This window comes from Cervus canadensis, chromosome 26 (genome assembly GCF_019320065.1).
Source record: "Cervus canadensis isolate Bull #8, Minnesota chromosome 26, ASM1932006v1, whole genome shotgun sequence".
Taxonomy (NCBI): domain Eukaryota; kingdom Metazoa; phylum Chordata; class Mammalia; order Artiodactyla; family Cervidae; genus Cervus; species Cervus canadensis.
Genome location: NC_057411.1, coordinates 4,662,998 through 4,676,893, shown reverse-complemented (window position 1 = coordinate 4,676,893; position 13,896 = coordinate 4,662,998). Strand labels below are relative to the sequence as shown.

The window sequence follows — 13,896 nt, the reverse complement described above, 5'->3', positions numbered from 1 at the left end:
TCATTCGATATATTGAACAGCCATCCTAAATCTAGTGGCTTAAACGCCAAGCATCTTCCCTTTCCGTAAGCCACAAGCTTGGAGATAGATAAAGGGCTGAGGGATAACATTCGGGATTACCCACCCACACAACAGGCATTTTTCCAGAATATGAAGAAAACTGTTTCCTAAAATGAGATTATGCTGTGCTTAGTCAAGCTTTTTCAAAGATGCAATGCTAAACAGAGTCTGCCCATCAACAGCCGTACTGGTGGACCTAAATGAAACCGTAAGAACAACATCTATTTGGAAACTGACTTTAATCAATGTTAAAGAGCTATAACTTTTCACTTAATTATACTGATGATTTGAGATCTGGAAGAAATTCCATATTGTTCCAAGGCTTCTTCCACTTCATTCAAAGTTCTCTAGGTTTCTCTGTCTAGAAACTTCTCACTCCACGCACTCAGCATGACTTTCCTTTTAGCACTTATCGCAACCTGACACTGTTATATACATATTTGTGTACTGTTTCTTGTCCCTCTCTCCCACCAGAATGTCTCTGCAGTTCAGGGGCCCTGGCCGTATGTTTGCTCTCATATTCCAACACCAACAATAGGACCTGGCATAGACCAAACCCTCGGAAGCGCTGTCTTTGTTTACTGTTTGACTGGTAACTCTCGCTCTATGCTTTTATTTGTTGTTGTTCAGCTGCTAAGTTGTGTCTGACTCTTTGAGACCCCATGGACTGCAGCACGCCAGGCTTCCCTGTTCTTCACCATCTCCCAGAGTTTGTTCAAACTCATGTGCATTGAGGTGGTGATGCCATCCAACCATCTCATCCTGTCGCCCCCTTCTCCTCCTGCCTTTAATGTTTCCCAGCATCAGGGTCTTTTCCAAAGAGTCAGCTCTTTGCATCAGGTGGCGAAAGTATTACACGAGATTATTTGAGGCTCAGAGGAGTAAAGTGACTCGCCTGTGGTCACTAGGCTAGAGGGAAAGTTGGCTTTAGAACCAAGCTTAACTCCCAGTCATTCTCCCAAAGTAGATGCAATTATGCCACTCCCTGCTTTTGATAGCTCCCTGTTGCTCTCAAATCTCTCCAAATGTTGCCTGATCCACATGTCTGGTCTGGTCTGGTCTCCTGCCATTCCCTTCTATGCCTGAATGCTCCTGCCACCTCCATGTCATGGCTCCATGCTTGCTGTATCTTTGCTCATTCTGTTCCCAACCCCTGGAATACCTTTCCACCCCTCTCCATCTGCCAAAATTCTACCCCTCCTTCAAGACCCAGCTCCTATATCACTTCCTCTGTAAGCTACCTCCTTATCTTTCTTCATTCCGTCCTCCTTCACCAAACAGTCACCCCTTCATCAGAGTCCCCACAGCACTGGGACGTTCTCTCACAGCGCATTTTACATTCTTGCCTTTCTTCTCTGCTAGACTGAACTCTTCACATTTATATTCACTAGCATCTCCACAGGACCTGGTGTGAACAGCTGGGTCAGGGAAAGGAGGAGGAACACAGGGGATGTGTGCTACCCTTCCATGTCCAGTGTGACGGTCAACATGACAACAAGCCTTCTGGCCTACCAAGCGACTGTCCCAATGACCCAAATTTTAGAAAAATCAGTTACTGCTAGAGATGGGACATGACATCAAATACGACACGTGAAATCAACTAGAGACTTGTAGGACATAACTCATCGGTGTGTTCATTCTGCAGCAATGCTACATTCTTTTCTCAAGCTAGAAACTACAACAAAAGTCCTCATTCAAGTGACATGTATGCCCTCAACCTTTGTTCTTTTCATGCTATGTCCACGGTGCCTAGTTCCCAGTGCCCAGCCCTTGGGGCGCAACACTCAACACACGTCTGCTGACGTGAGATAAACTGAGTTTATACAGTGACTCAGGCTGCACAGAATGTGGGTGGTTATGAGACTTTTCATTAAACTTCATACTGCAGGACATAGTTATTTATTTTTGGCCTACTCCAAGGTAACCATTCAAAGGTCGCTATCCTGTTTTGATTCTCTCGGTACTTACCATCTACCTGGGTTGTTTGTAACAGACAAAAAGCACAGGAAAATGATAATCTGGAATTACTTTTATAAACCACCTTTCTGGAAGTAATTGCGTTATCTTCTCTCAAACTCCAGAACGCCCCTATTAAAAGGGTAAGCTCATGCACATTACTACCCAGTATGGATGAGCAGAGTAATCGAAGTGTCAGAGGTGGCCTGACAAAGTTGTTGTTAGCAAGTTGTCACTGATAACAAACTGATAGTGACTTACAACTCTGAGTGGGCTGGGGCGGGGTGGGGGAGAACAGATCGGAAGCTGCATAATGTAAACTTCTTTAAGATGTTAATCAGAGTTGCTATGTTGATTAGGAAAATAAAAATCTCAACTAAAAATAACAAATTGGGTCCTGAGGGTTTTTTTCTTTTTTTTTTCCTGAAATTTTTATTGGAGTATATTGGTTTATAGTGTTGCATGCATTTCAGGCGTACAGCAAAGTCAATCTGTTACACAAATACAGATGCCCACTCTTTTTCAAGATTCTCTTCCCTATAGGCCATTCCAGAGTATTGAGTAGAGGTCCCTGTGTTAAGTAGGTCCTTATTAGTGATGTATTTTATATATAATAGTGTGTACATGTCAATCTCAACCTTCCAATTTTCCCCCAGGTTTCTTCCTTTCTATCTTTGCCAATTAAAGACTATTATGTCATAAAACTGACAGAAAGCCCCGATGGGAGGCCACAGCCTTAACACCACCCAATCCTGGCTATTTCTCGTTCAATTGGAATATCAGGCACATCCATAATTAAGAGAGGGAAGCTAACAGGCTGTAAGTTCTTCCTTTGGAACACGAAAGGGACAGCCCTGAAAGCTCGCTACTCTGTCCTCAAGGGCCATTCAAAACTACCTGAGAAATTCACAACGAAGTACCCATGTGACTGATCACCATATCTTCTTTATCCCAGAGTTACAACTGTTAATGTCCAATTTAATGTATTTTTCTCAGAACTAAATAAAGCTATATGGCCTCTGATCTATACAGGAAGGTAAAATAAAGCCTAAATGTCAGCATTAAAACAAAACAAAGCCCCCCTCCTACACACACACACACACACAGACACACAGAGACACACACACAGACACACACACACACAGATACACACACACACACACACACACACAGAGACACACACACACACAGGCACACACAGGCACACACACACACAGACACAGACACAGACACACACACACACGGATACACACACAGACACACACACACAGACACACAGACACACACACACACACACACCCCTGGCATAATACCTAAATATGCAATGACTCAGGCATAGACCTTGCAACATATGATAACTGTCAGGCACTAAATGGTCTTTCAATGGTTCAAAGAGTTCCCATCTTCCTGAACACCTAACCTATTAACAGGGAGAGGTTACAGGCAATGGAAAGAACTCAGCTCAGTTACTTAACCTCTGAACTTGGGCTTCTCATCTGTAAAATGAAGGGCTAGTCTAGAACAACACCACCCAACAGAAATATAATGCAAGCCACAGTGGTAGCTTTTACAGTAAACACAAAACACAAAATTTTCCAGTAAACACATTTTCGAAAAAAAAAAGGTAAATTAACTTTAATAATGCTTAAGTTAATCTGATATAGTTAAAACATTGTTTCAACATGTTAAAATATTTTTAAAATATCAATGACACATTGCACCTTTTTTTCATACCAAGTGTTTGAAATCTGGTGTGTATTTTATACTTAGGGCTCCTCCCAATTTGAACAGACCACATTTCAAATGCTTTATCTCAGATATTTCACTTGACACTAGATGTAATTTTAACAAAGGGCATAAGAGATTTATAGATAAAGTAGGCTTAGAAAAAGTCTAAAGTGTTCTCCTGGATATTCTCAGTCTATTCATTCCCATTCAAAATGGTGTTTTGCTTTTTTAACTTTTATTTTTTAACTCAAAGGGGGTTAGATCTGCAAATGACTGAGTAGGTGGTCTGTTCTCCTGTCAGCCTTACCCTCTTCTCACTGAGTCACTGTCCTACAAACTTACAAGGAAGCTAACAGCATTCAAGACAATGTAGAACTGCTGACTGAATGAGACTTCCAAAACCTCAGACCTGGAAAAAACAACTGTTGAAAATGGGAGTTCAACAGAAATGACAAAGAAAATGATGCGACCACCTCGTTATCGTCCACATATTAAGACACTGCTAGGAAACACCAAAGTACACATGCTTTTGTAGTTGTTTCTCTACTTACTCAACATCCACTGAGGAAGAGCCCTGCTGCTCCTCCCACACTGTCCTGCTTATTAGTCCCTTTGTGGTCAGCGATCTGCCTTCGCCAGATGGCTAGTCCGGGTTAAGAGCACAACATGAGATCAGAGAACAAAGCAAAGCTAACTGGCCTTCCCAGGAATTGAACCTGTGACCCTGACCTCATTAACTCTAGAAAACAGTTAACCCATCACAAACATGCCCGGGCAGCTGCATCTTAAAGAGTGCCAGGCAAGCCCACAGCATCTGTCACAATGATACCGTGGAAGAGAAAAAGTCACTCTACATTTATTAAGAACTTTTCAAAATGAAGAAAAGACAAAATGCAGTCATTGAGGGCAGCTGGAATTCATCAGCAGTGTGTGACCAGCTCGGCGGAATTCATCACAAGCTTCCCTAAGACTATCAGCTGTGGCCCTGGCCTGAGGCCACAAATGGCTTTGACAATGGGGTCCTCATGTTTCCTCTGCCAACAACAGTGGTCTTGGGGCCATGGGCTTTCCTTTTTATTTCTCCCCAGCGGGGGAAACTGTGGGTTAACAATTACACATACGAATTTTCACAGATTATTTATTGAATCCGGCTTATCTCAGATTTAAACAATAACTGAGATTCTCTGTTGCCCACCCCCCGACCCCACATGCTCCCCTTCTCCCCCTTAGTCCCAGCCAACCCCTCTCCAGGGGAGTGGGGTGAGGCCAGTGGACCTCTGGGTCGGGTATTCCTACCCTACCTAGTAAAAAGCCTTTTCTTTTTTTTTTTGCAAGTGTTCCCTCCTATCTTGTTACTGAGAATACTTCTTCTTAGCAGCTGGTATCTGCTCTAAATTCTAACAACCTGTCCCTAGTGAGCTGAGTGCTTACTTCCAATTTAAATATTTCCCAAAGTGTTTCAGGGATGTAGCTTCTGTATCTTTTCCTCAAAGCCACATTTTTAAAATAGTACCAGCTTCGGAAGTATCTTTATTAAAATTTCCATGCAAACTTCAAAGTATGCTGTTTCAAAACTTCTACAAACATCTGGAAGAGCTGCTGAAGATTTTTAAATCGGATTGAATAATTATTTCTACATTTCATTTTTGACACTTTATACAGAATCACCTTTCCACATGCAAACTCAATAAAAAAGCTGTTATATATGGTTGTTCTATTTGCTTTCTTAAATATTTCTGATAACATGTGACCAAAGCATTCAATGCACTTCCCAGGTGGTTCAGTGGTAAATAATCCACCTGCCAATGAAGGAGATGCAGGAGATGTAGGTTCAATCCCTGAATCAGGAAGATCCCCTGGAGAAGGAAATGGCAACCCACTACAGTATTCTTGCCTGGAAAATCCCAGGGAAAGAGAAGCCTGGCGGACTACATTCCACAGGGTCACAAAGAATCTGACACAAGTGAGCAGACACACACACACACGAGGCATTCAACATCTCTTAAAGGTTTTTACTCAGGTTTTCCATTTCCACAAAGTTACTTAAGATTATTCTTAAATTTATGGATTAAGAGTTTGTAACCATGCACTTCTCATGTAACTGGAAATCATACATATATGTAGGTCCAAATTTGCATATGTATCTGCCTCAAAGGCACTAGCGCAAGTACACATCTAAATTGATTTTCCTCTTTTTATCCCTAAGAATGTTCAGATCAAGAATAATAGTAGTACAAAATGTAACGAGAACCCAATTTGCTTGCCTGAACATAAAAAAATTAGGGAAAAAAATAGCTAGAATGTTTCTTGATGCTTAAAAAACTATGCCAATCCACTAAGAGTCAAGAGTTAGACAAAAGTTATAAGTTAATAAAATAAGCATAAAATATAAGCTTATGACAATTATACACAATTTCATCAGAAGCAAAAGGAATTTTTGAGGGTTCGTCTAGGGATAAAATCTGATGTCCAACAATAACTGAAACAATATACTCACTTTAATCTTAACAGAAAATGATGGTTGAGGAAAATATGTGGTTTCACAAAACCAGGAAATTGCTGTTCTTTGTCCAAAATATCATCATGATCTATATACAAACTCTGATTTTAAAAACCTGTCAGTTTTGAAAACACCAACCTTAATTCAACAAGCAAACTAGTTAAACATACCAGTGAAAGTTTAAAGCTCCATGCACATGGAAGCCATACTGCAAAGGCAGGAGTGTATTTATATATCTTGAAGCACCTTGTAATTATCTTATTTATAAGATACAATCCTATGCATCCAACCAGACAACAAAAGAGCCTGAATCTGTCAGACATAAATGGCAAAGAAACAGTGAGATCTGCCTTTCCATTGTCATGTGAATTATCTATTTGTGTTTCTAAGTACTATTTATAAAATATATTTCCTTAATTCTTTCTCACAATATTTTTAAAAGAGGAGAAAAGTTAAAAAAAAAAAGGAGAAAAGTCCCAGGACCACCAAAAAGATTAAAATATTACTAAAATTTTAAGAAACATTTGCAAGGAACTGAAATACAAAAACAAAAAAATTAATAGTACAGTTAGTGGTGGTTTCTTACAAGCACTTTACAAAATAAGTACTTCAACTGCCTGGTGAGTTTGAAACAAATCAATATACTATAAAGTACTCTTTGTAGCTCTTAAGTCTTCATTTTGTGCCTTAACAAAAGCAGACATTCATTTGTAATGAAGTCTTTTTATAGTTACACAGCTATTTCATGTCTCTTCCAAAGATATATTAAACCTTTGGGTGCTCAATAAAACTGACCAATTAATTGACTCTATCATAAAAACCTGAGAAGCTATTCCAAAATGTTTACATCAAAGACCAGCCAAAGTCAAAATGAAATACTGGTCTATGCAGTATGCTTTCTTACTTACTAACTTGAAAATTTTCTTCAAATGAGTCATTTCAAAGGAAACTGCAAAAGATGTACCACAACAGGTAAGTTCTCAATATTGCCATTCAAATTTATCTAAGAGAAGGAATAATATATCTTCAGAAATCACTGGGAGAGCCTGAGAACAGAGGGTTGGGGCTGGAAGAACAGAGAGCTTTGGGGTCAAAAAGAACTCTGAATTCTTGCTTCATCTCTCACTAACTTTATGACCTTGGGCAAGTTCATAAAACCTCTTTGAGTCTTAATTTCAATTATCAAATGGAAACAGAAGACCTTCTTACAAGGCTGTTACAAGCACTAAATTAGATAACGTACAAAAATAGACTGCTTAGCACAGTATCTAGACAGTAATAAATACTCAATATATGGTTATAATTACTAAGAAATGTTTAAGAATCTGTTTTCAGTGTAATTTAACATTCAAATTTCAGAAGATGCTGTAAATAATTAGAAGGAAAAATATAAAGGTTCAAAAAAAGATTTGTCTTTAATGCACTCATTAACCTGATTACCCTTAACATTAGTGCTTTTCAAACTGCAGGTCCTGGTGCATTAATGAGATGTGAAATCATTTAGTGTATCTCAACCAGCATTTCTAAATAAAACAGAATGAAAAATATAAAAATGCATTGCACACATAGGAAGTCTAAGCATTGATTAATGACTTTTTTACTTAAACACATTTGTAATGTATCTGTATACCAGATGGCAAAGTAAAGCATTTCTTCTTGTGAAAAAAAAAAAAAAAAGTTTAAAAGCCACTGCTTCATTACAATAATGAGAATAAAAATAATCAGCTGACACCGAATGCTTAGTTTCTACTAGACATTGTGCTAAACTAGACAATGTGCTAAGCACATTATTTAATGTGATCCTGCCCCCAATCCTATAAGGCAGGTAGGTACTGCTACTTACTCCATTTAACAGATGATAAAACTGAGACTCAGATGAAGTCACCTGCCAAAGATGCAGAGCTAACAAGTGGTAAACCCAGCGTTTAAATTCAGTCACCTGTCTCCAGAATTTTCCCACTCAACCATTCCACTTAGTGGGTGGTAAGATATAATTTTTCCTTATGTAAAAGTTAATCAAGAGGTAGACTTTTTCATGAGGTCTAATTCAAGAGAGATGTTGTGGAGGTACAGCGTAACGGACAGAAGACAACAGGATTCAGAGATGAAAACACCAGGCAGAAGGGGACAGAGGTCCCCTTCTGTCCCTGGCACTCTTGCTTCAGTGGTGAGGAGCTGGCAAGTCATTTAATCTTGCCGTGTCTGGATTTCCTCACCTACAAAACAGGAATGATAGTATCTGTCCTGCCTCCCACAGGCCATTGTGAGAAAGTATTTGTACATATAACGAGTGAAATGTTCTACTGTGCTACTCAGTTATATGAGATGATCATTAACATGACCCAAGGGGCCCAGGTCTTCACAGAAACATACATCACACAAGATCAAAACAGGAAAGTGACCAGGCTTTTATAAACTGTGTGTGCAAACAGTCCATACAGTTCTTGGCACACAACAGGCCTTCTGTAAATGTTCATTAAACTAAAAGAAGTAAACCAATTCAATCTGTATGCATATTTTATCTATTTGCATTTTATTTTTCATTAATTCATTCTTTCTTCAACTATTTATTGAACACCTAGTATGTACCAGACCGTCCCTTACCATGGAGAATTTCTTTTTTTTTTTTTTGGCCATGTCTCACTGCTTACAGAATCTCAAGTTCCCTGGCCAGGGACTGAACTTGTGCCCCTGCTGTGGAAGCACCAAATCTTAACCACGGGACCACCAGGGAAGTCCCCTACCCTGGAGAATTTCATATTAATTTCAATTAATTTTCCTGAAACTGTGTAAGGGAAAATTGTAAAATACAACTTCCTCACCTAGCAATAATAATAACTTAACATTTATTACAGTGCTTTATAGCTTGCAAAGAACTATGTGGAAGCTTTCTTTTTTACTTTTTTAAATTTTATTTTTAATTGGAGGATAATTGCTTTACAATGTTGTGCTGTTTTCTGCTGTACAATGGTGAATCAGACATAAGTATACTTACATCCCCTCCCTCAGTGGAAGCTTTTGTTTCTCACACCAACTGCCTAAGTATGTCAAGTCAGTATTATCTTCCCAACTCCAAATTCAGTGCTAAGTGACTGTTAAGTCTTTAGAGTGAAAGTTTCTGCATTTCAAAGGTGACTGTAAATATAGGGGTTTGGAAGAAACTACGTTTTAACACTGGAAAAGGACAATCTAGTAGCCTTGATTTTCTTCCCTTCACATATCTGAGTTGAAGTAATGAAACCAACCATATCACTTACATAAGATGCATTTTTCAAAAATGTTTCTTAAAAAAACCTGCCTTTGAAATTTTTTTTCTTACAGGCTAATTTTCTGTTGAATACAGTCAACCAGGATTCAGTTTTCTCACAGAATAGAGGGAGTGGTGGAAGCATCTTTCCTTTGTTGATTTTTTAAAATTACTCAAAATTGACTGTTGTTTTCAGATTCCTGAGTCACATTACAATGCCAAATAATTGTTAGCCATTTTATATATAATTCAACAACTACTACAGGTGATTTTTACAGAAGAATGATGATTTAATGACAACTTGATGAACTGAAAATTTGCTACAGGATATTGACTAAGAACCTTTTACTGAAATTGCCTTATCCTTTGTATTCTAACCACTCCCTCTCCATCAACACCACCCCCCCCTCACACACGCACTCCCTCAGCTACACCAGATCAGTTTCCGGGCCATTATTCTTAAAACCATATTAAAATTTCACAACACATGTTCATAGTTACTAGGTTTTCTGCCCCCTGCCACCCCGCCCATCCACTGAATCCATGTGTCTTTAAACATTTTTTTTTTTTTTTTTTTGTCTCTTAAAATGTAGAATTCAGAAAACGATTACGATGCCTCTATTCTGAGAACACCTCAAACGTAACCCTCTGCCCTTCTGTTTACTGATAAGCAGGAATAAAAGCCATTCCCCACCCACCGTCTCGGTAGGGTTAGGAGGTCCAATCTCGCCACTACAGAGCTCTGCAAGAAAGAACGGTTACAGAACCAGGAAAACCATCGCAAGAACCCGGGGGAGAAGATAAGGAAAACACATTTTTACATCACTGGCAGCGTGCGGTCTCCCGGCTCCAGCCCTTGTAAACAGGGAAAACCTTTGTCTTGCCTCAGCCATCAAACTGGTGGCTCATCAGAATTGGGACAACAAGAGTTTGTGCGAAATGGCTCGGCAGAGGTTAAACAAAGCAATGCAGTTGGGGGGTGGGGGCGGCGGGAGGCAGGGCTGAGCCCGGTCAGCGCCCGAGATCCCAGACGGCGAGGTCTCGCTTTGACCCCCGCCACAGCCGGGACCCGAGCCGGAGACCCCAGGACCGGATGCCGCGTCGCGGGAAGGGCAGAGGCAATGTAAAGGTCCCACGCTTTCGGCAAGTTACCGGGGGCGCAGCCCGTCCGCAGGTTCCTCGCGTGGGATCCAGAGCCGCGCGCACCACGCGCCGGGTGCCTCGGGGAGGGTCCGCGCCGCACGCGCGGGGACACCGCCCCGAAGTCCACGACCCGCCCAGCCGAGCCCGCTAACCCAGGGCAGGGGCAAGGTCGGGGATCCCGGGCCGCCGCGGGGGCCTGGCCCGGGGGTCGCCGGCGAACGGGAGAAGCCCGCCCGCTGCACCCATTGTCTGGCTCCGGCCGCGGGCCGGGAGGGCGCTCACCTGACGTCCCGGCCGGGAGCCGGGGCTGGGAAAGTGGCTAGATGGCGACGGCGATCCCGCGCGGGCGGCGGGCGCCAATGCAATGCCCGCGGCGCTCCCGCCGCACCGGCAGCCTCCGCAGCAGCGCCGGCAGCGCACCCGCCTCTCAGGCGGCCACGGCCTCCATTGCTCTCCCCGCCGCCGCCGCCGCGCGGCACTGCGAGCCCGGCCCCGCGCGGCGCGGTCACATGCTCCGCCCGCGCCTCGGGCGCTCGGACCCGCGCCCGCCGCGGCCCCGCCCGGCCTCGCCCCTGGACCGCCGGGCCCTGCCACGCGACCTGGAGAGCCCGGTTTCCTTTGGAGCCCTCCGAGAAAGAAGCCGCGGGACGGCTCCCTTCCCCTGGGGGTGGTGGTGCCCAGAAATCGGAGCTGATCGCGGGCAAGGGCGTGGGATTGGTCAGTGTCCTCTCCACCACCGCCGGGGATGGCCCGGCTGACCTGTGGGGTCTGAGGGTACTGTGGTGGGCTCACAGGGAGGCTTATGTGGGATGAGAACTCGGGACCATCACTTAGCACCCTCCACCGGGTGCAAATCCGGCTCCCGGTACCGGGATGAGCTAGAGACTGGGGGAGCGACCTGGACTCCCGAGGGAGTTTTCCCCTGCAGAGCCCCGACCGTGAGAAATGGCATGGGGACTCCTGAAAGTCAAACAAGTTGAAAGATAACACACAAAAGTAGAAAGACTCGAAATTGCTTTGCTGAGTGGCTGTACATCTGAACAGTGTGACGCTGACATTGGGTGTTATTGTTCCCAGCCAGAATGAAATTAAACATTGACTTTGATATTTTAAGAAAACTATTTTCCTTTTGTGGCTTAACGGGAAACACTGAGACTTTTTTTTCCCCGTATGCTTTGCTATGACTATTTCGACGGAACTTGGAAATCTGTTTCTGGTGATCTTTTCCTTCACAATGCATGCAGAGATGCCAAAAACAATTTTGTATCACTATTAATAAAGAAATTGAAAACAGGGCAAAAAATAAATCCTCTGTGACAAAAGATGCAAAAGATGAGGAGTAAGGCAAACAGGTGCTCAATCTTGAGTCAGATGTCCCAGTGCCAAAAACAGGACTACTAATTTTGATATGGGTGCCTGACTTAAAGCAGCAGCTTTGACAGTGGAAAAATCTACTGCATACTGCCTGATCCAAATGGGTTTTTCTAGATGAACATTTTAATTAACTACCAGAATATGGTTGTGCATTTTTGTAAATATAGATATTTTGATATCTATATTCAGTATTTTGATAATTCTAAGTGATGTCTGCTGCTGCTGCTGCTAAGTTTCTCCAGCCGTGTCCGACTCTGTGCGACCCCATAGACGGCAGCCCACCAGCCTCCTCTGTCGATTCTCCAGGCAAGAATACTGGAGTGGGTTGCCATTTCCTTCTCCCAAATGATGTCTGCTTTATTCCAAATAAGCACAAGGAAGAGTTTTGTGAAGGCTTGAGCAGGTTCTCCTTGATTTGATCTAGTAGCACTAGAAGCTCTCAGAAGCCAAAAATCAAGTCTGTGTAGAACATGTAACTGGGGTCTTTTTCTTGACATATTATAATCTTGCCAAGGACATGAATACACATGCTATAAAAATTCAAATGTACATAAATCAAGTGTAGGTCTAATGTCTTTTAATTTTGCAGAACAAGGAACACCAGATTATACATTCATAAATTATTGAAAGCATTCTAGGGAATTTATACTAATATTAGAGCTTTCTTAGCTCTAATGGATTTTGTGTCTCATAGGCCTCAGAAATCAGAAGCTATCAGGCACCACTTTTGATGGGTGCTGTTTTTTTCCCTCACTTTTCAAACACACTGCTTCCTAATTACTACACTCAGGGTTATAGTAACAGTGGAACATCAAACAGGGTTATCAGTCTGCTGTTCCACTTTTGACATGTGACACGTGGATTTTCATAATGCGATACAAAATAAAGATGCAGAACACTAAGAATTTTAAAAATACTTAACCATTTATTTAACTGCTATATTAGAGATTATAGGTTAAAGAATATGAGAAAGATATTATATAGTTAAACCCATAGTTCTCAGTTCAGCTAAGCTGCTCAGCCGTGTCTGACTCTTTGCAACCCCGTGGACTGTAGCAGGCCAGGCCTCCCTGTCCATCACCAACTCCTGGAACTTACTCAAACTCATGTCCATTGAGTCAGTGATGCCATCCAACCATCTCATCCTCTGTCGTCCCCTTCTCCTCCTGCCTTCAATCTTTCCCAGCATCAGAGGTTTTCCAAGGAGTCAGCTCTTTGCATCAGGTGGCCAAAGTATTGGAGTTTCAGCTTCAGCATCAGTCTTTCCAGTGAACACCCAGGACTGATCTCCTTTAGGATGGACTGGTTGGATCTCCTTGCAGTCCAAGGGACTCTCGAGAGTGTTCTCCGACCCCGCACCACCATAGCTCTCCGCTGCAGGTAATTTTTCCTCCGGGAACGTCTGGCCGTCCCTGGAGACGTGTTGGTCGTCACGACTGGCTCAAGGCGCTGCTACTGACATCTAGTGGTTAGAAGGAGAGGTGCTTCTGTACCTCCTACGATGCACAGAGCAACCTTCCACAGCCCAGAGTTCTCTGGTGAAATGTCAGCAGTGCCAAGGTTGAAAACCCCGAGGTAGACCATGGACTTCCAGAGCCTCAAGATTTCATATTCCGTCATTTCTGTTTTAGCCTCCCTATTCCTGTGTGTTTACATGGAGTTTTCTTAATGCTCAAGAAATGAGTACAATAGTCAAATCTTTCACTCAAGAGACCAATGAAATGAATGGGAGAAAAAGCAACTGTGCAAATAAAATTTATACAGGTAACAAATAAAGATAGGAAAAAGCTAAACTAGTAGAAATATTGTGGTGTAGAAAGTGTCTTGCATACCAACTGGGAAACCAGGCCCCAGAAGGAAGAGCCCTGGGGCTCTCCATCACCTAAAA

The 13,896-nt window shown here is 42.4% G+C and overlaps 1 protein-coding gene across 2 annotated transcripts in view; it reads right to left on the bottom strand.

The window, feature by feature from the left end:
• The window catches only part of CRACD (capping protein inhibiting regulator of actin dynamics), a 292,820-nt gene extending 281,730 nt beyond the window's left edge, over positions 1-11,090 (bottom strand). For both annotated transcript variants that reach the window (XM_043447891.1, XM_043447895.1), the window contains exon 1: positions 10,917-11,090. The gene's annotated coding sequence lies outside the window, so the exon portion shown is untranslated. The remainder of the gene's footprint in view (positions 1-10,916) is intronic.
• Between the last annotated feature and the right edge of the window lie 2,806 nt (positions 11,091-13,896).